The sequence below is a fragment of the Dreissena polymorpha genome, chromosome 11, assembly GCF_020536995.1.
Source record: "Dreissena polymorpha isolate Duluth1 chromosome 11, UMN_Dpol_1.0, whole genome shotgun sequence".
Lineage (NCBI taxonomy): Eukaryota > Metazoa > Mollusca > Bivalvia > Myida > Dreissenidae > Dreissena > Dreissena polymorpha.
Window position 1 is genome coordinate 74,168,117 of NC_068365.1, and position 17,240 is coordinate 74,185,356.

The following is a 17,240-nucleotide window of genomic DNA, read 5'->3' on the forward strand; positions in this document are numbered from 1 at the left end:
AGTGCCTACCTCTACATGAATATTGCAAGTCATGGTGAAAGTGAGTGGTTAAATCTGAATGGACATTCCGAGTCACCTCTACATGAACATTGAAAGTGCGTGGCTTAAATCTGAATGGACATTGCAAGTCACGATGAAATGGAGTTGCCTACCTCTAAATAACCATTGCAAATCATAATTAAATGGTTTGGCTACATCTGAATGACCATTGCAAATCAAAATGAAATGGAATTGCTACCTCGTAATGGCATACGTGCATCGTCTTTGACCTAAAAATACGTACCGGATAAATTGAGCTCAGTGGGCTCTTTAATATCTGTTCTATTTCGTTTCAGAATGATGTTCAATCTTTTAAAATTAAATCCACTCTTTTTAAGCCCCGCTATGTAAGCTTAGGTTTGACCTATATTTCTTGCTATAATTTATATAGCGGGAGCATTAAACGCCATTCAAATGGGGGAAATATGTTACAACAGGGGAAAGCAAACCGACTGCCATACTCATAGCTTTACGCAGACCAAATAAGCTGTATAATGTTTATGAACTAAAATGGGTTATTAAATTGTATTTGCATACTGTTAAAATAGATTTAATGTTGAATTGTGATTGCTTTTTATTATGAAATATTTATAATTGCACCTTTCTATAAACATCCTAATTATTTTCGTTGATTCTAAAAGTAAAGAAAGATTCAAGTTGTTCAGTTAAGTACTATAAAAAAAAATCTCGTGTTCATCGATCTTGTATTTTTGTTGCAATTTTCGAAACATTAATACATTAATTAAATCATATATGATACGTGTTAAATACAGTAGATCACTGTTTATATTTACCACATATGATTGTATGAAGCTATACCAAAAAGTTCATCAGGAATATTTTCTGCACGGAATCGTTTATTCTTTTAAGTACGGGGTGGTGGAAATTTGGAGCAGTTATTAACTTTATGAGATATTCATAGGTTTGTACTTCCTGGTGTTCGGTTCTTAAGTACAAAGTTCACATTAAATTTCCCGACGTGACCTTTCGGATAGATACGGGAGCTTAAGGTCGCTAAAGATAATGAGTCCACTCGATTGACGCATGCATGTCAATCTGCTCACCCTTCCTTATTGTTGTTAACCCATTTATGCCTAGCGTCTAGAAAATAGGCATTGGCAAACCGCGTAGACCCAGATGAGACGCCGCATGATGCGATGTCTCATTAGGGTCTGCGCTGTTTGCTTAAAGGAATTTCTGTAAGAAATATTCTAAATATAGACATAAATATACTAGACATCCCTCATTTTGGAAATAAATTGATCCAATTTAGAAGGATGGGAGAGTTCACTATGAATAAATATGCAAAGTCTGACCAGATATGAAGTTCGCTGACAACGGTGTAGCCGTAAAGATTTCAAATTGTCAAATGTTCAAAAACATGTACGACTTTGTACGCTGTTTTTTAATTTGCAAGGTTTCACAGAAACGTGTTTGAGGTTGTGTAATGGGCATTTTTGTGTGCCTACCCTAAACTTTGTTCATTATTCCTGACTGATGAGTTTCAATAATATAATATAATATAATATATATAATATGCTGCTAACACTTATCCATGAAATTTAAATCTTTGGCTTTTCAGGTTAAATGACAATGCAGAAGCGAGATTATGGGAATACAATACGTCTGTCAATCCTAAACTCCGTCAGTCGGTCTGTCGGTCTGTCCGTAACTCTTTCATGCATGTAAGCTTCATATCTGATAGACCTCTTGAAGAATATTCACGAAACTTGAATACAGTTCAGTTTGTTGAGACAACGTGAACCAGGTATAAATCGGTGTTGGCGGAATGACAATGTCGAATCAAAGATTTACAACTCTAATTTCTTGTCCGCTCCACATTCCTATTCCCATTTAATGATTTTAAAGAAACTTTGCTGAAGTGTGAGGTCATGGAATAGGTGTGCAGAAAGCACGAGTAACTGACGTCAGCTTGAAAGCAATGTCAATTTGCAAGATAAAAAGTTTGAGACTATATGTTTCAGTCTGGTCCATATCTTCAGGTAATCAAAACGATATGCAGAAGGCAATAGTCCGACACGACGACGCACGGTCAAAATCATATTTCAAGGTCAAAAATGTGAGAAATTTAGTTCATATATCCGTTACCAATTGAAGGATGTTCATTATGCTCCTCCACAATCGTGCACACTTTGTCATCATCATCGTCGTCATTGTCGTCAGCGACGTCAGCGACGTCAGCGTCGTCAGCGTCGTCAGCGTCGTTATCCTCGTCGTCATCCTCGTCGTCATCGTCGTCGTCATCATCATCATCATCATCATCATCATCATCATCATCATCATCATCATCATCATCATCATCATCATCATCATCATCATCATCATCATCATCATCATCATCATCATCATCATCATCATCATCATCATCATCTTCACCATCATCATCATCATCATCATCATCACCATCACCATCATCATCATCATCATCATCATCATCATCATCATCAAGGTCAACTCTCCATTCAGTGTTCTATTTTTGAATGGTGGAACTTAGTAATGCAGACTGAACCCACGGAGCATATATATCTAGAGTCCGTGCTGAACCGTATATTTACATAAGACAGTGATGATAAATTTGTTGACGTTTCAAATTTAAAGTAGACAAACGCTGCAATAAAAGCATTGACAGCAGGTCAAGGTCTTTTTGTTGTCGACCATCATCACGTGGAGTGAAATGCCACCATTCGCCGGATAAGAGATATGCTCTCAGCAAGTAAAATATCTCCGCGGAGGAATAAAACAACATGTGTATATTCAGAACCAGACTTCTACTTCCATCGTTAAAAGTTATCATCGGAACCAGTCAAATCTCTGCGCGGAGATAAAAAGCTATGCTCAGACTTGTCAAACCTCGGCGCGAAAGTTAAAGACTATGCTAAGCATGACTTGATAATATTAAATGATTTAAATATTTGAAATTAATTATATATTATCAAACAGACTCACTAACTGCAATTTGTCAACAGATTTACTAAGTGCAATATGTTATTATTCGTATTACATTAACTCATAATTAAAATTCTATTTATAACATGTTTTTATGGCTTTGTACAACGATGAAAATGTCTTAATAAATGAATGTCATTTGGAAGAAGACGTCCTGTACTTATTGATTCTCAAATACATAATGATAACTTCTGTTTTGCATACATGTTTTAGAGCTAATTCCTTTTTTGTTTAATAAATAAGATTAATTATAAGTTAGTGTATTATAAAACAAACAGATGTGTCTTCTCTTTTTCATATTCCTTTTTTGTAAATGAATGATCAACGATAAGCTACTATCACTACAAAGCTGATCTCATATCGTAAAGTCGTGAACTTATTAAGCGGCATGCTACAATCACTACAAAGCTGATCTCATATCGTAAAGTCGTGAACTTATTAAGCGGCATGCTACAATCACTACAAAGCTGATCCCATATCGTAAAGTCGTGAACTTATTAAGCGGCATACAGTGTGTAGTGACAGTTCATCAACTACAAACGTGTATCATCGCATTGGGACGAAACCCAATACACCTGTTACAAATACGATATGTAACCATGGTTAATATTATCTAATCCTTCCATTATTGGATTGACCGTACGTATATATATGTTTCTGAATGGACAGAAGTGGTGACTTCAGGCGACGATACGGTTCGTACGTTTAATTTACCACATACATGGACATATTCTCATTTTGTTCAATGATTTTTTTGTATTTAAACATGGGTGATTTCTCATGAAAATAAATATGAGGCATTGATTTAATCAATGTTTTTCAGGTCAAAGTATGAGCAAACATGAATATGTAAACGCCATGCAAACGCGATAATGGTAATTTTAAAATGCACAAATATAACAACGATAATTACTGTTACTTATCTTCAAACACATAATTATGTATACATGTATATTAAAGTATTTTTATGGTGAAAACATACGACTAAATCAAGAATCGTGGTCAACTGGTTATTGCATTTTTCTTCTAATTTTGCATTATAATGATCCGTTGTGGTTGAAATGGAGACTCGTTGCATTCATATGCAAATTATTGATGCAAATGTCATCCATTGACTGTCATAACGTAATTGTAAAGTGACAAACAAAAACATCAAACAAATCAAACCATGACCCTTTTTTTCTAAAATCTGATGAAACTTAAAAGTGTCGTCTCATAGATTATTCTCAGACATTAGCAGCCGGCGTTGGCTGAGAAGTAGATTCCTCAAATTATTTGTGCAATTTAGTAAAATTTACAAACCATTTATTAATTATCACTTTTACAAACAATATTGGATTGCCGAAAAGGGTTTAACGAACGTTCTATTAACCAGAAAACATTAATTGGATTCCATTTTTATTTTTTACACATACCTTAAATGTCACAGATTTACTGGTAAATTAAGATTTCTAAGTGTACGACAAGTAATGTTACTATTTTTGTTTATCTAGAAACATGTTTTTGCTGCTGTTGTTGGTTTTTGGGGGCAACGGATGGGCCGCTGATATCACTGTTACCAACAGTTGGAATGGCGGTTTCCAAGGTTACTTCAAGCTCAACCCCTCCCAGGCTCTCCATGGTTGGAAGGTCCATCTAGTATTCGACAAGCCTATTGATAACATCGAGGTATACAATTGTGCATTATTGCAAAGTGCTGTAATGTACATAATACATTTCAGCGTTTATTGATTTAATAATATTTATTTATTGTGAGGATCATAATCCCTGTTCATATGGTAGGCAAAGTATTCATAGTCATTTGATTTTCCATTTTAAATAACTTAATTTTTTCACAATCATTCAAATTAGGATTTTATACTTGGGTAAATGGGCAATTTCTTCACTTAATGATTTCGACTGGGTATACAAAATGAAAGAAACTCCATGGAGATATTTTTGTAGGCAGCCGCTTTCTTTTAAGTTAAGGCAAATGGTTAAACGGCTGTTCATAATATGCCTATAACTCGATACAGGAGGATTAACGCTTTGGATAATTCTTTGCACTGAGGAATTTATTTGTGAATTTGCCTTAGATCTGGAGAGCGGAGGTAGAGTCCCACACGCCGACGGAATGGGTGGTGCACAACATGAATTTTGACGCCGACATCAACCCCGGCGCCGACTTTCAAGTGGACTTTGTTGCACGCGCGGCTGGGGACCAAGCGGCGCACGGAACATTCTTCATTGAAGGTACGTTACTGTATACGTTACTTCATACAATAACAGTTATTTAAAGGGGCCTTTTCACGTTTTGGTAAATTGACAAAATTAAAAAAAAATGTTTCAGATTCGCAAATGTTCGTCTAAGTTATGATATTTGTGAGGAAACTGTAATACTAAACATTTACCATGCTCTAAAATAGCCATTATACGCATCTTTTGACGATTTGAAAACCTGACAATTATAAAGCGTTGCAACGCGAAACGATTGAATAATTTCATGAAAATTTGGAGAGTTCTGTTGTCGTTATATTTTGCGTAACTACGAGGATTGCTTATATAAAGTATAAATTCCATCATGCGTTGTGTGCGCACGGATGGCCGAGTGGTCTAAATGGAAGACTTTTTACTCCAGGACTCCAGGGGTCAGAGGTCCGAGCCCTGTTGAGGGTTACTTTTATTAAATTTTATTCTATTTTTTTTACTGGAGCTCTTTACATCGAATGTTTACATTTATCAATATAAAGCAGCCCATTTAATGTGTCTGTTTAGAAAATGGAGGGTGGTTCAATTTTTACAAGTGTGTATATTAATTACACATATGTATATTAAATACACTCTATATATTTCAAGATGCATTAATACGTATTTTTGTCGGATATGTGACTTATCTTTAAATTAATGACCAGCAATAAAAACGTATTATCTTTAATTACAACAATTTAGCATATAATATAAGAATGTGTAGTAACAGTACAATCACTTAATTTATTTGCATTATAAAAGTATATAAATAATATTCATTTTACATATTGTTCATCATACGATAGAATATTTGTTTTCAAATGGGTTTGACCGCAAAATGATCTTAAATTCTACGCCTTGGAGATGGTTCGTCGACAGTATAGATGTTTATGTTATCCATTGTTATTCATAACAGTAATACGGTCTTTCAGACTGATAACAAACCCCGGTTTTTGTTTAAATGTTATTTAATATTTCTATCATTCGCAAGATGTTTTAAATTTGCGAACAATAAACAATATTTAGTAAAAAAATATTTCTGAATTCATGGACGTCTGCGAATATGCCAATGTAATGATTCAATTAAGAATACTATAACAATGGTCTGAAGTGTTCCCGCACAGGCTAATCAGGGACAAAACTTTCCGCCTAAACTGGATATCCGCTAGGAAGAGACTTCCTTTAAACAGAAAATACCATAAAAGCGCAAAGTTTCGTCCCTGATTAACCTGTGCGGACTGTACAGGCTAATATGAGACGAAAATTTTCGCACATGCATTGAACCCATTTTCATAAAGCGATATACAAATGGATATTTCTGAAGGCTCCGCCTTGGGTTTATAGGTGACGGCGATGCCGGTAGCGGAACTGGTAGTGGAACCGGCGGCGCTGCAACACAACCACCTAGCAGCGGCGGTGGAAATCCCATTACTGGAGGCCCTGCCGCGACCGGAGGTATGTCAGAATCAGTTATGTATTATATACGCTTAGAATCTACATGGATTGTTTGCCTGACAATAACTTAAAAAACATTATTTATTATAAATTTGTTTTGATTGATATATGTAAACCCTTCTGATAATCTTCTTAAACATGGAAACTAACTATCTTATGTAACCGTTATATATAACGTACATCGTATGCTGTCGCATTAAGTTTGTATTTCATATAAATATTTTGTTAAACCTCGCAGGATCAGCCATGAAATATAACTACGGCGATGCGCTCGGTCTGTCTATTCTGTTCTTCGACGCCCAGCGATCCGGCCGCCTGCCTCCCAACAACCCGATTCCATGGCGTGGAGACAGCGCCGTCAACGACGGTGACAGTGGGCACGATCTCAGTGGTGGCTGGTATGACGGTACGTTGGGCGAAAATAATGCTTTAAACCCTAATACATAACTCTTGGTCACACGCTATGTTTGGGCGACTGCAAACCGGGTGTTGACCAACAATGATTTACCCTAACCGTTCAAACAGTCCCGAAGATATTTCGTATTTACGTCAGGTTGAACGTTGCTAATATTGTTGTTGTGGTGGTGTTGATTGCGCGAGCGTGTTTGTATATGTTTGTGTGCTGTGACGGTTTCATCTTCGTCATCCACGATTGGATGACTGATATATACAATGTATAACAACAGTATATGCCTATTTGCACGGACATTTAAAGAATGCGCAAAAAATACACAATTAAGTTTGGCGTACATTTTACAGCTGGGGACCACGTGAAGTTCAACCTTCCTATGTCTTTCTCCTCGTGGGTCTTGAACTACGGCTTCCTCAAGTTCACGGACGCTTACACTTCCTCTGGGCAGAAGGACATGATGTGCGACATGGTGAAATGGCCGCTGGAGTACTTCAAGAAATGCTGGATCCCGGACCAACAGACGCTGTATGTGCAGGTATGATAACGTGTTTTGTTATCTATCACAAATTTGATTTTTCAAATTACGAAACGCACTTGATAAAAACTAAGCATCTGCCACCCTTTGATTCAGGGAAAAACACAAATTAGGTTTTCGAAACCACGCAGCTGTAGAGGTTTACATAAAAATAAGAGTCTTTGTCAAAACCTCGGTAAAGGTAATGCAATAAAATATGTTAAACATTATATTTAAGATGAACTTTATAATAATAATTGCCCAAAACTATGTTGCTGTCTTCAGAAATGCTCTTTTAAAGACAAGACCAATGAAAAGTGCCATCTGTTTTATATGAATAATTATTAATAACGTATTCATGTTGTATATCTGTATTTCATGGACGTAGGTTGGTGACGGCTACGCAGACCATGGGTTCTGGGGACGCCCTGAGAACATGCACATGGGAAGACCTGCATACAAGGTCAACACCGGCTGCCATGGTTCCGACGTCGCCGGTAATACTGTAGCAGCCATGGCCTCCGGATACCTGATATTCAAGGACATTTGTGGCGGTAATGGATTATCAATAATTAATGACATAAGGATGCGGATCTTATCCTACTGAGTATTGCACAATATTATTACAGCACGTTGTCTTTGAAAGAAAAACAAAAGACGTATCTTTGCAGAACTGTGCAAGGTACTTTACAGAATGAACTGTAACAAACCAGTTTTACTAAACGATAAAGGCACCTTCTCTTTTCCATCAACTTTTCCATCAACGTCTTCCTAAATGTTATTACTCATACGTGAAGTTACAACGCAATTTCAGAATCATACACGTACTTTGTCTAACTTACAGACGCAGCTTTTGCCGACAGTCTTCTCGCAGCGGCCAAGAGTTTGTACACGTTTGCGAAGAACAACCGAGGCAAGTACACCGACTGTGTCACTCAGGCCAGGGATTTCTACGGGTAAGTGGCCATTAATAAATATATGGGCCGTGCAATGTGAACAGAGGGTTTAAAGCACGTGCGTAAAGTGTCGTCCCAGATTAGCCTGTGCAGTCCGCACATGTTAATCAGTGACGAAACTTTCTGTTTAAACCGAATTTTCGTCTAGTAGAGTCTTTCTTTGAACGAAAAATACAATAAAAGCGGAAAGTGTCGTCCCTGATTAGCCTTTGCGGACTACACATGCTAATATGTAATGACACTTTACGCATATGCATAATGTGTTTAAGATACAGAGTAGGCGATATTTTTGCTCAAACGCACCATGCTTAATACTAATTCGCTACGTGACGGATACATTAAACATTAATTTCGCTATTAAACTGATTACGTCAGTTTCTTTTTCATAGGTAGCTAATACCACATCATTTTTATTCACCAAACCTTGGACTCATGTCTATCAACGTAAACTTTTTCTAGGTCATCGGGCGATGCGGACGAGCTCAGCGCCGCCGCCATATGGCTGCACAAATCCACAGGAGACAACGGGTATCTACAGGATGCCAAGTCTTTCTACCCTGCCGGAACTGCCTGGGGCTTCAACTGGAATGACGCAAACGTTGGCGCAGCAGTAGGATCATTGTCTTTAATAATACAAGCTTCAATATCCGCAAAAGCAACATATTTAATAAGGATGGCTGTAACACATTATAAACTCAGCGATCAAACTGAGATTGCTTTATAAGGCCTGTAAAGGACCGTCTTTAATTCTCTCTATTAAGTGTATGAAACTCTTGTTTTTTGCATCGTACTGTTAACATAGGGTCTAACAAAGGTGAGATTAATCACCGGCAAAGAACACACTACAAATAAATGTCACGAATATTATTTGTGATTCTTCCTTGTGTGAATAGGTCCTGAAATACTTGATCTATTTCAGCTCTTACTTCACGAAGTAACAAAGGAGGGCAAATACAAGAACGACATTGATGCTTTCATACGCCAGTATATGCCCGGTGGTAGCGTTCCAATGACACCATGTGGTTTGTCCTTCAGAGACAAATGGGGCCCCAACAGACATGCTGGTAATAATAACTGGGATATACTAGTATGTAAAACTAACAATATACCTATACGACATGATTCTTTTTGTTCTTAAGTTAAGCGGACATCGACTAAAGTTTGTTCTGCAATTTGTTATTTGCACTTTCTTTGAGCTTTGACTTCTAATACATTTGAGGATTTATTAATGTTATAATCATAATGTGCTGTCAGCCTCTGTGAAAAGGGAGATTAACCCATGGGCGTAAAGTGTCGTACCAGATTAGCCCGTGCAGACCGTAAAGTGTCGTACCAGATTAGCCCGTGCAGACCGTAAAGTGTCGTACCAGATTAGCCCGTGCAGACCGTAAAGTGTCGTACCAGATTAGCCCGTGCAGTCCGTAAAGTGTCGTACCAGATTAGCCCGTGCAGTCCGTAAAGTGTCGTACCAGATTAGCCTGTGCAGTCCGTAAAGTGTCGTACCAGATTAGCCCGTGCAGACCGTAAAGTGTCGTACCAGATTAGCCCGTGCAGTCCGTAAAGTGTCGTACCAGATTAGCCCGTGCAGACCGTAAAGTGTCGTACCAGATTAGCCCGTGCAGACCGTAAAGTGTCGTACCAGATTAGCCTGTGCAGACCGTAAAGTGTCGTACCAGATTAGCCCGTGCAGACCGTAAAGTGTCGTACCAGATTAGCCCGTGCAGTCCGTAAAGTGTCGTACCAGATTAGCCCGTGCAGTCCGTAAAGTGTCGTACCAGATTAGCCCGTGCAGACCGTAAAGTGTCGTACCAGATTAGCCCGTGCAGACCGTAAAGTGTCGTACCAGATTAGCCCGTGCAGACCGTAAAGTGTCGTACCAGATTAGCCTGTGCAGACCGTAAAGTGTCGTACCAGATTAGCCCGTGCAGACCGTAAAGTGTCGTACCAGATTAGCCTGTGCAGACCGTAAAGTGTCGTACCAGATTATCCCGTGCAGACCGTAAAGTGTCGTACCAGATTAGCCTGTGCAGACCGTAAAGTGTCGTACCAGATTAGCCTGTGCAGACCGTAAAGTGTCGTACCAGATTAGCCCGTGCAGACCGTAAAGTGTCGTACCAGATTAGCCTGTGCAGACCGTAAAGTGTCGTACCAAATTAGCCTGTGCAGACCGTAAAGTGTCGTACCAGATTAGCCTGTGCAGACCGTAAAGTGTCGTACCAGATTAGCCTGTGCAGACCGTAAAGTGTCGTACCAGATTAGCCTGTGCAGTCCGCAAAGTGTCGTACCAGATTAGCCTGTGCAGTCCGCAAAGTGTCGTACCAGATTAGCCTGTGCAGACCGTAAAGTGTCGTACCAGATTAGCTGTGCAGACCGTAAAGTGTCGTACCAGATTAGCCTGTGCAGTCCGCAAAGTGTCGTACCAGATTAGCCTGTGCAGACCGTAAAGTGTCGTACCAGATTAGCCTGTGCAGACCGTAAAGTGTCGTACCAGATTAGCCTGTGCAGACCGTAAAGTGTCGTACCAGATTAGCCTGTGCAGACCGTAAAGTGTCGTACCAGATTAGCCTGTGCAGACCGTAAAGTGTCGTACCAGATTAGCCCGTGCAGACCGTAAAGTGTCGTACCAGATTAGCCTGTGCAGACCGTAAAGTGTCGTACCAGATTAGCCTGTGCAGACCGTAAAGTGTCGTACCAGATTAGCCCGTGCAGACCGTAAAGTGTCGTACCAGATTAGCCTGTGCAGACCGTAAAGTGTCGTACCAGATTAGCCTGTGCAGACCGTAAAGTGTCGTACCAGATTAGCCCGTGCAGACCGTAAAGTGTCGTACCAGATTAGCCCGTGCAGACCGTAAAGTGTCGTACCAGATTAGCCCATGGGCGTAAAGTGTCGTACCAGATTAGCCCGTGCAGACCGTAAAGTGTCGTACCAGATTAGCCCGTGCAGACCGTAAAGTGTCGTACCAGATTAGCCCATGGGCGTAAAGTGTCGTACCAGATTAGCCCGTGCAGACCGTAAAGTGTCGTACCAGATTAGCCCGTGCAGACCGTAAAGTGTCGTACCAGATTAGCCTGTGCAGACCGTAAAGTGTCGTACCAGATTAGCCTGTGCAGTCCGTAAAGTGTCGTACCAGATTAGCCTGTGCAGACCGTAAAGTGTCGTACCAGATTAGCCTGTGCAGACCGTAAAGTGTCGTACCAGATTAGCCCGTGCAGACCGTAAAGTGTCGTACCAGATTAGCCTGTGCAGTCCGCACAGGCTAATCATGGGAGACGCCTTCCGCTTTTATGAAATATTTCGTTTAAAGAAAGTCTCTTCTTAGAAAAAAAATGAGTTTAGGCGAAACGTGTCGTCTGGACTGCACAGGCTAATCTGGGACAACACTTTCCGCACATGCATTAAACCCCATTTTCACAGAGCACGCCTCACATATAAGCTAAGCGTTCTACGAATCATTTCGTGTGATTAAGCATGACAAACTTTCATCAGTATAAATGCACCATAAATCGTATTTATTTACTGTATAAGTGTTGTATAAATGAGTGGTACGCTTTTTGCTCATATATTCAAAGTATGAAACTACATGTATTTTACACAACGGCATTGAATGTCCATATAAATAGTCCATGCACCTCACAATAATGATTTAATAATATCCATCCCAGTAAAAACAAATTATTCTACCTCACTGTTTGATCAAACCAAAACAACCGCACACAAACAAATTCCAATTCATTATCTGATTCAAGATTGAAACAGTTTGTATTAAAATGCTGACTTGGTTACATTGTAATAAATTAATTACTTTTCAAAATTTAAACAACCGATAGCTTAATCTAATCCTCTATGTTTGCGAAACAGGCATCACAATCATCGATATGATACTTGTTTAGAAAATGCAGAATATGCATATATTTTTCAGCTAATGCTGCGTTTGCTGCCGTCGTAGCGGCTGCTGACGGACTGAGTCCCGACGAGTACAAGAAGTACGCAATGAGCCAGATCAACTACATCCTTGGCGACAACAAGCTCCACATCAGTTACGAGATCGGCTTCGGTAACCGCTACCCACCAAAAAACCTCACCACAGAGGAAGGTAGCTCTTAAGATAAAAGTTATAAAATAACAGTAAAGTCGTATTTTAAAACGTTCACACCACGCATTATACTTACAATATAAGTGTTAATAAAGTTCATTTATAAAAAAACAGTCCCGCAGATAATGATTGAAAATGGGCACCTTTCCCGTTGTGTTGGTAGCATTTTTTAATGCTCGAAATGTTGACAGTGTTGAGTCATTGAATGATGTCGTATGATTTTGTCACAGCTCTTGTCCGACCAACACCAACAGCTGCGACCCAGGCAGTTGGGCTGATAATCCAAACGTTCTGAAAGGAGGTCTTGTCGGCGGCCCTGACCAGGGAGACAACTACGATGACAGACGAGACGACTACGTCAAGAACGAGGTCGCCTGCGATTACAACGCTGGTTTCCAGGGCGCACTTGCTGGTAATAATGGGATTTTAACATCGTAGCAACTTGGCAAAGTCCAGTTCACATAATCTTACTACTAGTGTAGGCATGCCCTTTCGTTAATATTCATTGTATTAGACCACTCACATGTAACATTACTGGAGCATGTCAGAAACGCTCTGGTGTTCAGTTTTCATGGCATCATTCTGAAGTTCATTTCGACAGCGTTTCAAAACATTTTTAGCTCATCTATTTTTTGAAAAAAAGTATGAGCTATTGTCATCACCTTGGCGTCGGCGTCCGGTTAAGTTTTGCGTTTAGGTCCACTTTTCTCAGAAAGTATCAATGCTATTGCATTCAAACTTGGTACACTTACTTACTATCATGAGAGGACTGGGCAGGCAAAGTTAGATAACTCTGGCGTGCATTTTGACTGAATTATGTGCCCTTTTTAAACTTAGAAAATTGAAAATTTTGGTTAGTTTTGCGTTTAGGTCCACTTTTTTGCAGAAAGTATCAATGCTATTGCATTCAAACTTGGTACACTTACTTACTATCATGAGGGGACTGGGCAGGCAAAGTTAGATAACTCTGGCGTGCATTTTGACAGAATTATGTGCCCTTTTATACTTAGAAAATTGAAAATTTTGGTTAAGTTTTGTGTTTAGGTCCATTTTATTCCTTAAGTATTCTATTGCTTTCATACTTGCAACACTTACTTACTATCATAAGGGCACTGTGCAGGCAAAGTTATGTAACTCTGACTGGCATTTTGACAGAATTATGTGCCCTTTATATACTTAGAAAATTTAAAATTTGGTTAAGTTTTGTGTTTAGGTCCGCTTTATTCCTGCAGTATCAAAGCTATTGCTTCATACTTGCAACACTTATTAACTATCATAAGGGGACTGTGCAGGCAAAGTTATGTAACTCTGACTGGCATTTGGGCGGAATTATGGGACCTTTATACCTAGAAAATTGAAAATTTGGTTAAGTTTTTGTGTTTTGGTCCACTTTACCCCTAAAGTATCGATAGATATTGCTTTCATACTTGGAACACTCGCGAACTATCATAAGGGTACAGTAAAAGGACAAGTTGCATAACTCTGGATGTCATTTTTACGGAATTATGGCCCTTTTTGACTTAGTAACTTTGACTATATGGTTTAATTTTGTGTTTCGATCCACTTTACTTCTTAAGTATCAAGGCTATTGCTTTCAAACTTATTTTAAATATTTTCATGCTATCATGAGTTACTGTACCTGGCAAGTTGATTTTTACCTTGACCTTTGAATGACCTTGACTCTCAAGGTCAAATTATGAAATTTTGCTAAAATTGCCATAACTTCTTTATTTATGTTTAGATTTGATTGATACTTTGACAAAACTACTCTTACCTGACATACCACAACAGACTCCACCCAAACCATCCCCCGTGCCCCCCCTCCCCCACCGAATCCCCCCTATTTTTTTAAAGATCATCTCACAAATGACCACCACACCCTCTCACTATACCCACCCCCCCAAATTTTGTTTTTAAACGGTTAAAAACACAACTATTTATTTTTATTATTTTATGTTTAAAATGCCGTCCAACCATCGCACCCAAGAATCCCCCCACCCCCCTCCCCCCACCCGAATCCCCCCCCTATTTTTTAAATATATTTTTTAAAGATCATCTCACAAATTACCACACACACCCTCACACTATACCCACCCCCCCCCAAATTTGTTTTTAAACGGTTAAAAACACAAATATTTATTTTTATAATTTTATGTTTGAAATACTGTCCAACCATCGCACCCAATAATCCCCACCCCCACCCCCCGCCCCCCGCCCCCCCCACCCCCACCCCCCGTTTTTTTTTGCCTTTTTTTCGCATTTTTGGAAGATAATGTAATAATGTCCACACCCCCACACTATACACCCCTCTTCACTCCACCCCTCCCTCCTTTGTGATTGAAAACGAGAGTCCCTTCACCTTTAAAAGAAAATAGATGAGCGGTCTGCACCCGCAAGGCGGTGCTCTTGTTCATCTTGTTATTACACTTCGGTTGGCGTTGACTAATTGCCACACGGATTAAACTAACAAATCAATTAACATTCTTCCAAGTTTCCCAGAGTTTCAAAAGTAACTTTCGAATATCACAAGCGTTACTAACATGCATGTATTCACGAGAACTACGTTATGCCTTCGAAGCTGCTCGAAGTCAATCTCGCGTTCGCTCGTATATGTTCGGATAGCGTAGCCGGAAATTCACATGGAATATATTCTGACACAAACAAGCAAACAAAAACGATCATTTTGTATCGCGTTAAATCTACGTTACCAGACCACATCTAGAATTTAAATTTTGGCAATTTCTATAGGGCAAACTGTTTTTTTATGTAATAACTTTATTTTGCGAAATATTGTAACGAAATATTCGTTGATTTTGATTGTTTATGGGCTTAACTCATTTATGCCTAGCGTCTAGAAAAAGCGTCTAGGTAAATGATGCGGCGTCTCATCAGGGTCTGCACTGTTTGCTTAAAGGAATTTATGTAAGAAATATTCTAAATATAGAAATACATACACTAGACATCCCTAATTTTGGAAAAAATTGATCCAATTTAGAAGGATGGGAGAGTCCACTAGGCATCAATGGGTTTAAAGCGTCTCGATAAGGACACCTGCCTCTTATGAACCGGAGCTGGATTTGTTTATGGTATTTTCTTTCAATGCGCGCATTCATGACATTTTAAAGAGAGTGGCTACTTTGCAATCACGTATAAACAAAGAAAACCTTCAACTGCAATAGAACTTGGTGAAACGTACATAAAACCCTTATATGGTCTTTTATTTCTTGCAATAAACCTTCACATACAAGTATTGTCTTTAAAAAGTGTGTATGATTTATTTAATAGCATTTATATTTTTCAGGGCTGTACCATTTCTCAGTCAACAACGCACTGCCGCCAGCACCGGCAGCGAAATGCTAAATGTGAATCGAATGCAACCATACGAATAAAAATGTGTGTGTGTGTGAAAGGATCTTGTTTTTTATATCGTGCACTATGCACTTAAGGCTGTGCGAACATGTCCAGGGCGAACATATTCAGTACATTTAGACACATTGCCACATTGTCATTTAACATGCATGCGATATCATCAATAATGGACATAATTTGCTTAGCAGTATAACTACTGGATTCAAAAGAGCATGAGCTTAGCAGTATAACTACTGGATTCAAAAGAGCATGAGCTTGTATTGTTTCAATAGCGCACACGGTTGTAATTTGAGTTGAAAATGATCTTTTAAGTGTGTACCGGGGTATATACAGTTACAATTTTAATGTTGACATTGCTTATTTTTCAATAATTAACCAACACTTAACTCTTAACGAGGAATATTAAGTGAAAAAACAACATATACTATATCGATACTATATACATTATGACGGTAGAGGTTGTTTTAGAATTGTTTTCGTGTCCGCATCACATATTCAATACTCTTGGAAATATTTTCCTGAACTATGGTTGAAATAATAAGGTCATTGGTTACATATGCAGAATTTATGAGTCAGTCACACTGCTAAAGATCAATGTCATACATCACGGAAAAAAATGAGCCACTATGTTTGCGTCCGGACCAATTTACATATATTTTGACAAAATGGTAATAATCGGAATTAATATTTTGGAATGCCTACTATATTAAAAGCCGATTAGCGCGAACATCTAAAGCGGCTACGGCAGGTCAGCAACGCTTATGTGTATTTGTTTGCTTATTTTTATCAACCATCATCACGTAGAGTGAAAGTACAATTGTGATCAGTACCAGGAAAGTCTCTGAGAGTAGGCAAAGAACTGTATAGGAATCAATCATCTCCTCGTGTTGTTACGAGATATGGTCTTAACCAGACACATCTCTTCGCAGAGATTGAGATTTGCGATCGGAACCAGTCAAACCTTTGGGCGAGGAGATAAATAAATTCATCTGCAGGTGGATGTGTTGTGCTTGTTGATTCTTAAATACAGATTGCCAAAATTGATTTTTGCATGGATTTATTTATGAGTTGGTCCCCGTTTTGTGTAATTAAACGACAAATTATTTCAGACCTCTATTAAATAACAAGCAATATTGGTAGACACAAGTATGATTTATCTGTTTATGCTCGTGTTTTCAACCTTGATGCAATACTTGATGATTGTGAAC

The 17,240-nt window shown here is 38.9% G+C and overlaps 1 pseudogene; it reads left to right on the forward strand.

Annotated features, from left to right (window-relative positions):
* Positions 1-3,404: 3,404 nt before the first annotated feature.
* LOC127850400 (endoglucanase E-4-like) lies at positions 3,405-16,072 on the forward strand (annotated as a pseudogene).
* The last annotated feature ends 1,168 nt before the right edge of the window (positions 16,073-17,240 follow it).